This window comes from Polypterus senegalus, chromosome 10, assembly GCF_016835505.1.
Source record: "Polypterus senegalus isolate Bchr_013 chromosome 10, ASM1683550v1, whole genome shotgun sequence".
NCBI classification, from domain to species: domain Eukaryota; kingdom Metazoa; phylum Chordata; class Cladistia; order Polypteriformes; family Polypteridae; genus Polypterus; species Polypterus senegalus.
Genome location: NC_053163.1, coordinates 106,239,430 through 106,255,486, shown reverse-complemented (window position 1 = coordinate 106,255,486; position 16,057 = coordinate 106,239,430). Strand labels below are relative to the sequence as shown.

General features: G+C 39.3%; 1 protein-coding gene across 2 annotated transcripts in view; it reads right to left on the bottom strand.

Annotated features, from left to right (window-relative positions):
• Positions 1–16,057, bottom strand: part of LOC120537389 (zinc finger MYM-type protein 3-like) — a 180,756-nt gene that overhangs the window by 98,890 nt on the left and 65,809 nt on the right. The window lies entirely within an intron of this gene.

Genomic DNA, 16,057 nt, shown 5'->3' with positions numbered 1-16,057 from the left:
GGAGGGTCTTGGGATGGCTTAAATACTGGCAATGTGAATGCATTCTTACAATATTATTAAAATTACATATACTTTAATATCTACTGAATTTATATATTCCAAAGAATATCCCAGCTGTTTAAAATGAACTGGTTCAACAGTGACAATCTGAATTGCCCAATTTAAATCACCATTTTCTGGTGGATATAGCACTGCAGAAGAAATCAAAATGCTTAAATACCAAAGTTGAGACTGTTTAAATAACTTATTAACAAAGGAGTCACCATATTCTAACACAGCAGACACAAAGGAACTTCCCATGGTACTTGTTGTATTACTTACTTGTATCCATTTAAATTGCATTTTGCACAGTTTAAATGCTGCGTATGAGCCTAAAAGGAAAACAATACACTGGTTGCTACAATTTTTCGATAAATCAGTGTAGCAGGTGATGTTATCATCCCTTTAAGGGGTTCCTATAAATGTGCTAGTGGGAACAGAAATAGCAGTTTTGTGTGTGTGTGTGAAAAGGCAGTAGTGTGGACATTCCTTATCTACAGTATGCTATAACACTACTAAATCAAGAGAAATCAGATGTAAAACCATAGAGGAATGTTTATTATAGTATATACAACACATGTACAGGGATAGTTGCAACAGAATTTTTTTATTCAATATCAGTAAAACTTTACTTGATACGTATTAATAACATGGCAAAAAAGAAATCCCATTCAACAGCTTTTATTAAACTACATCCTTTTATTGAAATGAAAAACACTGTCATTTTGAGTAATGCAATATAAAATATTTGAATATTAACAGTAACAGCAGCACTAAAATACTGGAATCCATCAAGTAGTTCCATAATGATTATTAAGATCAACATGTACTGGCATTCATAAATATAAAAATGCAATGCAAAGCTTTTAAACGTATGGCAGAGGTGGAAATCCCCATCTCTGCAAAAAAAAAAAAAAAAATAGGGTTTATAAAGGATGAAATATTATATAAAATTTATCGTGTGCACATTCTAAATTTATTCTCTAATATTTTCAAACCAGTAAATTAAAACTACTGCTGATAATCCAAAGTAAATATAAATTTTCAAACATTACATGTACTGCTGAATTAAGTGAATTATGAGATAATTCCAATTATTATTTTCCTGGGTATGACGTTGAACTGCATCTGGCCCTGCAAGAGATCCTCCAGCTTGCTGGGAAATCATGAAGGTTGGTGGAAGGATTGGCACTCCAGCCAGTGTAAAAAGGCTTAACGCAGGAACAATCTCTAATCTCACCACGCCCTCACGTTTAATTATTAACAGTATACATTATTTAAATTAAGTTAAAAATGTATCTGTATAATGTAATATACATACTTTACTGCATTCAATTTTAAAATGTTATCAAGAGCTCCAATGAGATAGCGTTTGGAAATCTATATTGACTTAGAAGCCAGTCATCATCATCTATAAATATGTGCGCTCTTCAAATGAAATGAATTCCTTTATTGTTATCTGTAAGGTGCAATGACATTCAATACGCAAATACTCCATAAACTTATTTTCCTATAAAATAAAATAAATAATAACAATAATCAGATAAAAAAATGAAAAACATACAGTGCATCCGGAAAGTATTCACAGCGCATCACTTTTTCCACATTTTGTTATGTTACAGCCTTATTCCAAAATGGATTAAATTCATTTTTTTCCTCAGAATTCTACACACAACACTCCATAATGACATGAAAAAAAATTTACTTGATGGTTTTGCAAATTTATTAAAAAATAACAAAACTGAGAAATCGCATGTACATAAGTATTCACAGCCTTTGCTCAATACAGTGGAACCTCGGTTCACGACCAAAAAGATCGCCAAACTTTTGCCTCGGTTCACAACCACACACTCGGTATACGAACAAGCCAGGTTCCCTTGCCTGCCTGCAAGCTGAGCTGAAAGAGAGAGAGAAAGGGCGAGCGAGCCTGCTAGGGAGGTGGAGGAGGAGATTGCTGCACGTGTTTGCTGAACAAGCCAGTTTCCCTTGCGTCCTCAGTTGAGAGAGAGAGAGAGAGAGAAAGGGCGAGCTAGCACGTGCCTGCTGGGAAGGGGAGGAGGAGATTGCTGCACGTGTTTGCCTGCCTATCTGTAGGCTGTAGTGCAAGCGAAAACATCCCCCTCCCCACAGGCAGCCTGAGAGAGAAAGAGAGCGGCCATGCAAAGCCGCTCCTTGTTCATTGTTTTCAATAAGACGTGCACTCTCTTTGTGCTCTACAATATTTCGTGTGCTTTTGCAGTTAACTATGGCTTCTAAGCAAGTGGAGAGTTGTCAGAAGAAAGTTTTAAAGAAAATTGAAATCGAAGTAAAGAAAGAAATTACAAAAGGTGGAAAAAATGTTTACCAGTTTACTCATTTACCAATCGGAGAACCCTCGTGCTTTCAAGCAGCATAATGTAAACAAAGCCAGACTGCCAGTAATGTGGAGGGTCACAAGAACGCGTTCTTTTTGGAATGGCTGCATGAGGCTTTCACTCCCACCAGCTAAACAGCTAAAAGCACCAGAAACCCAAGAAATCACAAGAGAGAAAACACCTGGAGGAAAACACTTCATGCCAGAACTCGTTTCACGCAAGGTTAGTTTTCTTGGTGGTTTTTGTATTACGGATATTTCAAAAGTAATTTTTTTAGTTCATAATGCGAATTGTTGCAATGTTATTTTTCTCTTTTTTCAAATGTTCGCTTTTTTCCTTGTGCTTAAAACTCATGAAAGGTTTACAGATGGAGTTTTTCATAGCGATTAGGTGCGATGTTACATTTCTCTTTTCAAATGTTCGCTTTTTCCTTGTGCTTAAAACTCATTAAAATTGTTTACATGGAGGACTTCATCATGTGATTTGTTGCAATGTTACTTTTTGGTTGCTTGCGAGTTGGTTTTTAAATGAAGTTCGGATTTGTGCAATGTTTTTTTCTGCTGTGCTTAAAACTCATTTTAAAAACATTGTTTACAGCGATCAGGCTTTAGGTTTAATAGCGTGATCTCCTGCAATCTCGCTTTCTTGTTTGCTTGTGAGTTGGTTTTTGCAAGCGCTTTGGATTTTTTTTTTTCTGCTGTGCTTAAAAGTCATTTTAAAAAAAATGCTGCGCGAGCACGTGCTACAGAGAGATTAGAGAGCCGGGCAGCTGACAGGGAAGGGATTGGGGGGACGGATAGGTGTGTGTGTGTGTGTTTGTGCGCTCGCGCTACACAGAGAGAGAGCGTGAGCGAGCCAGCTCCTGTAGCTGATCAGGGAGCCTGGGTGTTTTGTGTCAGTGTTATTCAATGTTTTTACATTAGTTTACTATTACACTGTGGATTCTATGGTGTAATTAACTATATTTGTGCTTAATCTGTACATATTTTACATATTTACATAGTTTGTACGGTCTGGAACGGATTAATTGTATTTACATACAATCCTATGGGGGGAAACTGCTTCGGTTCACGACCAACTCGGTTTACGACCAAAGTTCTGGAACGAATTATGGTCGTGAACCGAGGTTCCACTGTACTTTGTCGATGCACCTTTGGCAGCAATTACTGCCTCAATTCTTTTTCAATATGATGCCACAAGCTTGGCACACCTATCCTTGGCCAGTTTCGCCCATTCCTCTTTGCAACACCTCTCAAGCTCCATCAGGTTGGATGGGAAGCGTCGGTGCACAGCCATTTTAAGATCTCTCCAGAGATGAACAATCAGATTCAAGTCTGGGCCACTCAAGGACATTCACAGAGTTGTCCTGAAGTCACTCCTTTGATATCTTGGCTGTGTGCTTAGGGTCGTTGTCCTGCTGAAAGATGAATCTTCGCCCCAGTCTGAGGTCTAGAGCGCTCTGGAGCAGGTTTTCATCCAGGAAATCTCTGTACATTGCTGCAGTCATCTTTCCCTTTATCCTGATTAGTCTCCCAGTTCCTGCCGCTGAAAAAGATCCCCACAGGATGATGCTACCACCACCGTAGGGATGGTATTGGCCTGGTAATGAGCGGTGCATGGTTTCCTCCAAACGTGACGCCTGGCATTCACACCAGAGAGTTCAATTTTTGTCTCGTCAGACCAGAGAATTTTGTTTCTCATGATCGGAGAGTCCTTCAGATGCCTTTTGGAAAAACCCCAAACGGGAGGCCATGTGCCTTTTACTAAGGAGTGGCTTCCGTCTGGCCACTGTACCATACAAGCTTGATTGGTGGATTGCTGCAGAGATGGTTGTCCTTCAGGAAGGTTCTCCTCTCTCCACAGAGGACCTCTGGAGCTCTGACAGACTGACCATCGGGTTCTTGGTCACCTTCCCGACTAAAGCCCTTCTCCCCCGATCGCTCAGTTTAGATGGCCGGCCAACTCTAGGAAGAGTCCTGTTGGTTTCGACCTTCTTCCACTTACGGATGATGGAAGCCACTGTGCTCATTGGGACCTTCAAATCAGCAGACGTTTTCTGTAACCATCCCCAGATTTGTGCCTCGAGACAATCCTGTCTCGGAGGTCTACAGACAATTCCTTTGTCTTCATGCTTGGTTTGTGCTCTGACATGAACTGTCTACTGTGGGACCTTATATAGACAGGTGTGTGCCTTTCCAAATCATGTCCAATCAACTGAATTTAGCACAGGTGGACTCCAATTAAGCTGCGGAAACATCTCAAGGATGATCAAGGGAAATAGGATGCACCTGAGCTCAATTGTGGGCAAAATGGCAAAGGCTGTGAATACTTATGTACATCTGCTTTCTCAATTTTTAATAAATTTGCAATAATCTCAAGTAAACTTCTTTCACATTGTCATTATGGGGTGTTGTATGTAGAATTCTGAGGAAAATAATGAATAGAATCCATTTTGGAATAAGGCTGTAACATAACAAAATGTGGAAAAAGTGATGTGCTGTGAATACTTTCCGGATGCGCTGTATATGATAGCATAAGTACAATATACATGTACATATAGTGCAGATAGTGAAATGGTTCATGAACGCTCAGCATTTGCCATATTGAAGCAGTTCAAACAGACTGTGTGCATGGCTGAGGCAGCGTGTGCTAGATGCTGTATCCCAATAATCCTCTTTCCGATCAGCTGCTGTAGAGCTGTGATTCCACACTCAGATAAAGTGAGTTAAAAAACTCTGAGTGGTGCACTGAGAGTAACAACGCTAAAGCAGCTATGATATTTGGAATAGTCTGGCTATTCCATGGACCATTTGAATGTTACAGGTTAATTACAATCAGATGCCTTAAACTAATCTATACTAATAAAAGGCAAAGCCCTCATTGACTGACTGACTGACTGACTGACTCATCACTAATTCTCCAACTTCCCATGTAGATAGAAAGCTGAAATTTGGCAGGCGTATTCCTTACAGCTTACTTACAAAAGTGAAACAGGTTTCAATTCGAAATTCTACACGCAACAGTCATAACGGTCGATAACTGTTGACAACGTCCGCCATGTTGAACTTTCTTATATTATTTTCACGAAATTTGGTAGGCGGCTTCCCTGCGCTAACCGAGACCTATTTTCTTACTTATTTCGATGGTATGACGCCACTGTCGGCCGCCATATTGAACTTTCCAACATCACCAATTTTCCAACATCCCATGTAGGTAGAAGGCTGACCCCATCTTCACGAAATTTGGTAAGTGGCTTCCCGCGCTAACCAAAACCGATGTAATGCATTTATTTTGGTGGTATGATGCCACTGTTGGCGCCATATTGAACTTTTAACGGAAACCAATTACGTACTTATTTCGCTGGTATGACACCACTGTCGGCCGCCATATTGAACTTTCCAACGTCACTAATTCTCCAAATTCCCGTGTAGGTAGAAGACTGAAATTTGGCAGGCTTTCCTAAAAGCTTATTTACAAAAGTTGGGCAGGTTCCATTTAGAAATTCTACGCGTAATGGTCATAACTGGAAGCAGTTTTTCTCCATTTACTGTAATGGAGATGAGCTTCAACGCCGTGGGGGCGGAGTTTCGTGTGACATCATCACGCCTCTCACGTAATCACGCAGTACATAGAAAACCAGGAAGACCTCAAAAAAGCGCTTAAGAAAACATGCATTATATAATTGAGAAGGCAGCGAAACAACAAGAAGCGAGCGAGTGACATATACAACCATATTCATGAGTTCTGCTACTTCGGAAACAAAGCACGATGTAAACCTACACTTTAAATTAAGTTCATAGACAGGCTGCCGCTGGCGTTTGTAATTTAGTGCCTGCCCATATAAGGCCATCCGTCAGCGGCAATCCAATAGCAAACTGCCACGGGTAAATATTCACGGGTGAAGGACTGTGCTTATGGAGAGGAAGATGAGATGGTCAGGGTGGTGTTTGACACAAACTCAGCGAAACTGCGAGAGAAAGTTTTAAGTGCCAGGACTAAAGTAACATTAAATACAGCCATGGACATAGCACGAGATGGCACCAGCACAGCTGGGAACCTTCGATGCATGTACACCGAGTGGCTCACGTGAACTGGCGCGGTGCACAGATAAAAGCAACAGTTCCAAAGAGCGCTGAACAAAAACCGAATTACACAATGGAAAAGGCAGCAAAAAATATGAAGCGTTTGATACATACAAGCATATTCATAAATCCAGCTACTGCGGAAACAAAGCACATGTTGGAAAAAGTCAATGTCCCGCTAAAGGAAGACAGTGTAAAAAAAACCCGTGCATGCAGTGTGTCAGGTCTCAGATAAAGAAGACGAGCTGTTTATTAATGCAGTAAGAAACGAATCGATGAATGAAACCTGTCATCTTTACAACGATTGACAAACACGGAATGTAACTTGAACACAACACATCCTACAAATACGAACCTGATTGAAAGAAATAATGATAATCAAATCCTTGATGACAGCAACACTCAGTAACACTCACAAAACAAATACTGTATATTGACAGTCATGTTACGTCTACATACTCGAATAATGGATACTTTATTCGCCATCAATGATTGTTTTGGTAAAGCCATACTCGGTGTAATCATTAGATGAACGGTAAAAAAGTAAGAGCGAGGGGAGGAAGACTTCTTGAGGCATGCAGGCTCTAGTGCGCGTCAACTCTATATGAATTGCGCGATCACATTTGAAAAAATATATCTTTTCAAGTTCTATTTAGTCCATATGTGTCAAACTCAAGGGCCGCGGGCCACATCTGGCCCGCGTAATTATATCCGCCCGAGATCATTTTATATACTGTATTATTGTTATTAAAGCCCGGGTATATGAAGCGCTGGTAACACAATAAACTACAGATCCCATAATGCAGCGCTTCAGCTGCCTTGCCGAACACTTACCGCGTTAATCAAGTCTACCTTATGATGCTGCAAGTTATTGCGAAGCTAGCTCAGACGATGCTGAAGAGAAAAGTTGATTCTGAAAATAGAGCCTTTAAAAATCGATGGGAGGCTGAGTATACGTTTACTGAACCCGTGTGTTTCATTTGTGGAGCTAATGTGGCTGTAATTACAGAATTTAATCTAAGACGGCACTATGATAATATCTTTTGGGATATTTAAAATCTAAGTTTATTTTTTATATAAAATTACATAAGAGTAAAGAAATTTGAATGTTTGTTCTTTTAACGTTTACTTTATTTCTAACTTGTATAATTTAGACAGGATATATTTTTATGGAGAGCAAAATATTATAAGTTGTTTAAGGTTTGAGTTGATTTATTCACGAATAATATTCCTGTCTGTTTTTACCATTCCTACCAAAGATATTTCTGTCGACTAAATAAAAATTCCTTCTATTTAAAATTTAAATAGAACTTGAACAAATACGATAGTTTATAATATCCACGCAGACTTGCACGTAAGAGCGGGAGTCATCCGTTTTAACAAGCAGCGTATTGCACTGATCTGAAATAGCTGTGTGTGTATATGTATAGATATGCATATATATATATATATATATATATATATATATATATATATATATATATATATATATATATATATATAAATATATATATATATATAAATATAAATATATATATATATATAAATATATATATATATATATATATAAATATATATATATATATATGACGACAACAAAACTCATTACTCACAACAGTGACAAAACAATTACATTGACAATCATGTTACGTTATTTTCAAAATGTTTCCTTTTCTTTTCATTGCTTCTTTAACACACTACTTCTCAGCTCTTGAAGCCAGATTTTGCTAGTAATCTATATTCTTCACTGGGAGTGTCGTGAAGGATAGAATAATTAAACATGTACTACGAAGATATTTCAATGTTCCTTAAACGTTTTGAAGAATCAGCGCTCTAAGCTTACAGATGGCTTAACTTCTATTACAGAGCTGATTGTGTGGTGATTGGGTATTTAGGATGCGAATTGTTGCAATGTTATTTTTCTCTTTTTTCAAATGTTCGCTTTTTTCCTTGTGCTTAAAACTCATGAAAGGTTTACAGATGGAGTTTTTCATAGCGATTAGGTGCGATGTTACATTTCTCTTTTTCAAATGTTCGCTTTTTTCCTTGTGCTTAAAACTCATTAAAAATTGTTTACATGGAGGACTTCATCATGTGATTTGTTGCAATGTTACTTTTTTGGTTGCTTGCGAGTTGGTTTTAAATGAAGTTGGTTTGTGCGATGTTTTTTCTGCTGTGCTTAAAACTCATTTTAAAAACATTGTTTACAGCGATCAGGCTTTAGGTTTAATAGCGTGATCTCCTGCAATCTCGCTTTCTTGTTTGCTTGTGAGTTGGTTTTTGCAAGCGCTTTGGATTTTTTTTTTTCTGCTGTGCTTAAAAGTCATTTTAAAAAAAATGCTGCGCGAGCACGTGCTACAGAGAGATTAGAGAGCCGGGCAGCTGACAGGGAAGGGATTGGGGGACGGATAGGTGTGTGTGTGTGTGTTTGTGCTCGCTACACAGAGAGAGAGAGCGTGGCGAGCCAGCTCCTGTAGCTGATCAGGGAGCCTGGGTGTTTTGTGTCAGTGTTATTCAATGTTTTTACATTAGTTTACTATTACACTGTGGATTCTATGGTGTAATTAACTATATTTGTGCTTAATCTGTACATATTTTTACATATTTACATAGTTTGTACGGTCTGGAACGGATTAATTGTATTTACATACAATCCTATGGGGGGAAACTGCTTCGGTTCACGACCAACTCGGTTTACGACCAAAGTTCTGGAACGAATTATGGTCGTGAACCGAGGTTCCACTGTACTTTGTCGATGCACCTTTGGCAGCAATTACTGCCTCAATTCTTTTTCAATATGATGCCACAAGCTTGGCACACCTATCCTTGGCCAGTTTCAGCCCATTCCTCTTTGCAACACCTCTCAAGCTCCATCAGGTTGGATGGGAAGCGTCGGTGCACAGCCATTTTAAGATCTCTCCAGAGATGAACAATCAGATTCAAGTCTGGGCCACTCAAGGACATTCACAGAGTTGTCCTGAAGTCACTCCTTTGATATCTTGGCTGTGTGCTTAGGGTCGTTGTCCTGCTGAAAGATGAATCTTCGCCCCAGTCTGAGGTCTAGAGCGCTCTGGAGCAGGTTTTCATCCAGGAAATCTCTGTACATTGCTGCAGTCATCTTTCCCTTTATCCTGATTAGTCTCCCAGTTCCTGCCGCTGAAAAAGATCCCCACAGGATGATGCTACCACCACCGTAGGGATGGTATTGGCCTGGTAATGAGCGGTGCATGGTTTCCTCCAAACGTGACGCCTGGCATTCACACCAGAGAGTTCAATTTTTGTCTCGTCAGACCAGAGAATTTTGTTTCTCATGATCGGAGAGTCCTTCAGATGCCTTTTGGAAAAACCCCAAACGGGAGGCCATGTGCCTTTTACTAAGGAGTGGCTTCCGTCTGGCCACTGTACCATACAAGCTTGATTGGTGGATTGCTGCAGAGATGGTTGTCCTTCAGGAAGGTTCTCCTCTCTCCACAGAGGACCTCTGGAGCTCTGACAGACTGACCATCGGGTTCTTGGTCACCTTCCCGACTAAAGCCCTTCTCCCCCGATCGCTCAGTTTAGATGGCCGGCCAACTCTAGGAAGAGTCCTGTTGGTTTCGACCTTCTTCCACTTACGGATGATGGAAGCCACTGTGCTCATTGGGACCTTCAAATCAGCAGACGTTTTCTGTAACCATCCCCAGATTTGTGCCTCGAGACAATCCTGTCTCGGAGGTCTACAGACAATTCCTTTGTCTTCATGCTTGGTTTGTGCTCTGACATGAACTGTCTACTGTGGGACCTTATATAGACAGGTGTGTGCCTTTCCAAATCATGTCCAATCAACTGAATTTAGCACAGGTGGACTCCAATTAAGCTGCGGAAACATCTCAAGGATGATCAAGGGAAATAGGATGCACCTGAGCTCAATTGTGAGCTTAATGGCAAAGGCTGTGAATACTTATGTACATCTGCTTTCTCAATTTTTAATAAATTTGCAATAATCTCAAGTAAACTTCTTTCACATTGTCATTATGGGGTGTTGTATGTAGAATTCTGAGGAAAATAATGAATAGAATCCATTTTGGAATAAGGCTGTAACATAACAAAATGTGGAAAAAGTGATGTGCTGTGAATACTTTCCGGATGCGCTGTATATGATAGCATAAGTACAATATACATGTACATATAGTGCAGATAGTGAAATGGTTCATGAACGCTCAGCATTTGCCATATTGAAGCAGTTCAAACAGACTGTGTGCATGGCTGAGGCAGCGTGTGCTAGATGCTGTATCCCAATAATCCTCTTTCCGATCAGCTGCTGTAGAGCTGTGATTCCACACTCAGATAAAGTGAGTTAAAAAACTCTGAGTGGTGCACTGAGAGTAACAACGCTAAAGCAGCTATGATATTTGGAATAGTCTGGCTATTCCATGGACCATTTGAATGTTACAGGTTAATTACAATCAGATGCCTTAAACTAATCTATACTAATAAAAGGCAAAGCCCTCATTGACTGACTGACTGACTGACTGACTGACTCATCACTAATTCTCCAACTTCCCATGTAGATAGAAAGCTGAAATTTGGCAGGCGTATTCCTTACAGCTTACTTACAAAAGTGAAACAGGTTTCAATTCGAAATTCTACACGCAACAGTCATAACGGTCGATAACTGTTGACAACGTCCGCCATGTTGAACTTTCTTATATTATTTTCACGAAATTTGGTAGGCTTCCTGCTAACGAGACCTATTTTCTTACTTATTTCGATGGTATGACGCCACTGTCGGCCGCCATATTGAACTTTCCAACATCACCAATTTTCCAACATCCCATGTAGGTAGAAGGCTGACCCCATCTTCACGAAATTTGGTAAGTGGCTTCCCTGCGCTAACCAAAACCGATGTACGTACTTATTTTGGTGGTATGATGCCACTGTTGGCCGCCATATTGAACTTTTAACGGAAACCGAATTACGTACTTATTTCGTTGGTATGACACCACTGTCGGCCGCCATATTGAACTTTCCAACGTCACTAATTCTCCAAATTCCCGTGTAGGTAGAAGACTGAAATTTGGCAGGCTTTCCTAAAAGCTTATTTACAAAAGTTGGGCAGGTTCCATTTAGAAATTCTACGCGTAATGGTCATAACTGGAAGCAGTTTTCTCCATTTACTGTTAATGGAGATGAGCTTCAACGCCGTGGGGGCGGAGTTTCGTGTGACATCATCACGCCTCTCACGTAATCACGCAGTACATAGAAAACCAGGAAGACCTCAAAAAAGCGCTTAAGAAAACATGCATTATATAATTGAGAAGGCAGCGAAACAACAAGAAGCGAGCGAGTGACATATACAACCATATTCATGAGTTCTGCTACTTCGGAAACAAAGCACGATGTAAACCTACACTTTAAATTAAGTTCATAGACAGGCTGCCGCTGGCGTTTGTAATTTAGTGCCTGCCCATATAAGGCCATCCGTCAGCGGCAATCCAATAGCAAACTGCCACGGGTAAATATTCACGGGTGAAGGACTGTGCTTATGGAGAGGAAGATGAGATGGTCAGGGTGGTGTTTGACACAAACTCAGCGAAACTGCGAGAGAAAGTTTTAAGTGCCAGGACTAAAGTAACATTAAATACAGCCATGGACATAGCACGAGATGGCACCAGCACAGCTGGGAACCTTCGATGCATGTACACCGAGTGGCTCACGTGAACTGACGCAGTGCACAGATAAAAAGCAACAGTTCCAAAGAGCGCTGAACAAAAAACCGAATTACACAATGGAAAAGGCAGCAAAAAATATGAAGCGCTTTGATACATACAAGCATATTCATAAATCCAGCTACTGCGGAAACAAAGCACATGTTGGAAAAAGTCAATGTCCCGCTAAAGGAAGACAGTGTAAAAACCCGTGCATGCAGTGTGTCAGGTCTCAGATAAAGAAGACGAGCTGTTTATTAATGCAGTAAGAAACGAATCGATGAATGAAACCTGTCATCTTTACAACGATTGACAAACACGGAATGTAACTTGAACACAACACATCCTACAAATACGAACCTGATTGAAAGAAATAATGATAATCAAATCCTTGATGACAGCAACACTCAGTAACACTCACAAAACAAATACTGTATATTGACAGTCATGTTACGTCTACATACTCGAATAATGGATACTTTATTCGCCATCAATGATTGTTTTGGTAAAGCCATACTCGGTGTAATCATTAGATGAACGGTAAAAAAGTAAGAGCGAGGGGAGGAAGACTTCTTGAGGCATGCAGGCTCTAGTGCGCGTCAACTCTATATGAATTGCGCGATCACATTTGAAAAATATATCTTTTCAAGTTCTATTTAGTCCATATGTGTCAAACTCAAGGGCAAGGGCCACATCTGGCCCGCGTGTAATTATATCCGCCCGAGATCATTTTATATACTGTATTATTGTTATTAAAGCCCGGGTATATGAAGCGCTGGTAACACAATAAACTACAGATCCCATAATGCAGCGCTTCAGCTGCCTTGCCAACACTTACCGCGTTAATCAAGTCTACCTTATGATGCTGCAAGTTATTGCGAAGCTAGCTCACACGATGCTGAAGAGAAAAGTTGATTCTGAAAATAGAGCCTTTAAAATCGATGGGAGGCTGAGTATACGTTTACTGAACCCGTGTGTTTCATTTGTGGAGCTAATGTGGCTGTAATTACAGAATTTAATCTAAGACGGCACTATGATAATATCTTTTGGGATATTTAAAATCTAAGTTTATTTTTTATATAAAATTACATAAGAGTAAAGAAATTTGAATGTTTGTTCTTTTAACGCTTTACTTTATTTCTAACTTGTATAATTTAGACAGGATATATTTTATGGAGAGCAAAATATTATAAGTTGTTTAAGGTTTGAGTTGATTTATTCACGAATAATATTCCTGTCTGTTTTACCATTCCTACCAAAGATATTTCTGTCGACTAAATAAAAATTCCTTCTATTTAAAATTTAAATAGAACTTGAACAAATACGATAGTTTATAATATCCACGCAGACTTGCACGTAAGAGCGGGAGTCATCCGTTTTAACAAGCAGCGTATTGCACTGATACGAAATAGCTGTGTGTGTATATGTATAGATATGCATATATATATATATATATATATATATATATATATATATATATATATATATATGTGTGTGTGTGTAAATATATATATATAAATATATATATATATATATAAATATATAATATATATATATATAAATATATATATATATATATATATAAATATATATATATATATATATATAAAATATATATATATATATATATGACGACAACAAAACTCATTACTCACAACAGTGACAAAACAATTACATTGACAATCATGTTACGTTATTTTCAAAATGTTTCCTTTTCTTTTTCATTGCTTCTTTAACACACTACTTCTCCGCTGCGAAGCGCGCGTATTTTGCTAGTAATCTATATTCTTCACTGGGAGTGTCGTGAAGGATAGAATAATTAAACATGTACTACGAAGATATTTCAATGTTCCTTAAACGTTTTGAAGAATCAGCGCTCTAAGCTTACAGATGGCTTAACTTCTATTACAGAGCTGATTGTGTGGTGATTGGGTATTTAGGAAAAGAAAAGCAAGGACTGCAGTGGCAGCTACGCCAATATATATTGAATATAAAACAAAGAGAAAATAACACAGCTAAAAACGCAGCGACGAATTTCAGCAAAACTTAAATGCTTGTGTCATGAGCACGAGGCGGCTATGCAGTGTCTACAACGGACGTGGCCATCCACCGTGCATAAGCTACCTTACTTACATTGGCGGTCGAAGGAGCCACCGATTCTTCCTCTGCCCAGTGCCACCACAAGCCTAGAGCCGCCCCTGAGTACTGCTGCAATAAATTATTTCATTGAAGATCGCACATAATCACTGCACCGTGAAAGCCATGTTTAATAACGTGCTTTAACTCCTATCATCATAAAAATGTTATCACGTATACATCTCAGTATTTGAGGTATTCAGAGAGCTGTAATATCACGAATGTAATGGATTCTGTGTCCAGTTGGAGGAAGAGAGCTTGTTTAAGAAGCAAGTAGTGATTTACACACATAGAACACATAGAAGATCAAATACAAAACAAAGCATTTAAAGTGCTACTTTAATTACGATGTGATTTGAGAAACTGGTTAATTAGACGATTTTAAGATGAAGTTAATGATGTTCTACTTTAATGACGAAATAAACTACGTGATTAAAGTGCAAATGTCAAGATTGAAGTTGACATTTCGTGCTTTTTCCCCACTGTGTGCCTTTTTTCTCTGTACCCTAATAAGCTTTCATATGACACTCAGACAGTGGGCTACAACTCTCCTTTTCACAGTGACTTTGATATGCGACTTCCTTTTTATTTCTGGCACTGTGCCATTTTGTGAACGTGAGCTTTCAAGTTACTTCAACATGCTATGTCACTCGATCAACTTCCTTTTGTTGATTATACCACGGTTTATTTGAACAAATAGTATGTTTTTCCTTTGCCTCCACTTGGTATTCGCTGAAATTTTTATATTTTCCCCTGTGCTTTTCCCATTGTCTTTTCACAGAAGGCTGAGCTTAAGGGCGATTTATATTCATTTGCATATTCAAAAAGTCGTAATTCTGGGAGGAGTTGGGGCGTTACATAAAGCGCGTGCACGAGCGTTAGTTTTCACTCTGATCGGGATTTATGTAGCGGAAGAACGTGGAAGTTGGAGTACGCACAGTTTCCAGCATCTGGATTTTTCTGTGCGTAATCACATTTCGGCTTTTGTGCTTACGCCATGTAGTGCGAGTTCTACGCACGGCGTTATACATGAGGCCCCTGGAGATGATGACCTGAAATGAAAGTGAAGTACTGTACTAGCATCAGCTGACCACAGGCTGACGCGCACATCCACTGCCAGATCTCTAACACGCAGCAACAGCACACTGCATGCAGCAACAAACATTTTATGTTGACTTATGTGAGAAAATATTGTTTTGTATGCTGTTTAGAAACCTGAGTTTTTTTGAAAAATATTTAGCCCTGGGGGAAAAAAAAAATCAACGATATGATAAACCACTGATTTAGTAATGCTGCCCTACTTCTCCCTTTTTCTCTCATAGGGCACAGCACGTGTATATGAATTTTGTTATACTTTTTTTTTTCAGGGCAGAAGGCTCAGAAGGATTCACGGTCTGGGCTACAGTACACATTTTCACACGCACTTCATACTCCACTTTATTGCGCAGTTGTAAATGGTGGAAAAGATTAGTAGCATTTGAAGCTTTTGTCGCTACTTGTTTTCTGCATTCTGTACAGAATACCTTATTCTGCTGCTCATCTGACACTTTGAACCTGAACCAACTCCAAATAATTGAGCCACTGTTTTTCTTTTTACCAACTAGCTCTTCTTCGATAGCTTCCTTCGTGTCTTTATCCATCTCAACCCTGTCGCTGCCTGCAGGACTTACCGGGTGAAGCAGTGGGGGAGGGATTGTGATGATGTGGGTTCTGGCTCCACACTCCCATCACTATTTGGAAGCCCTTGAACCCAAAACCG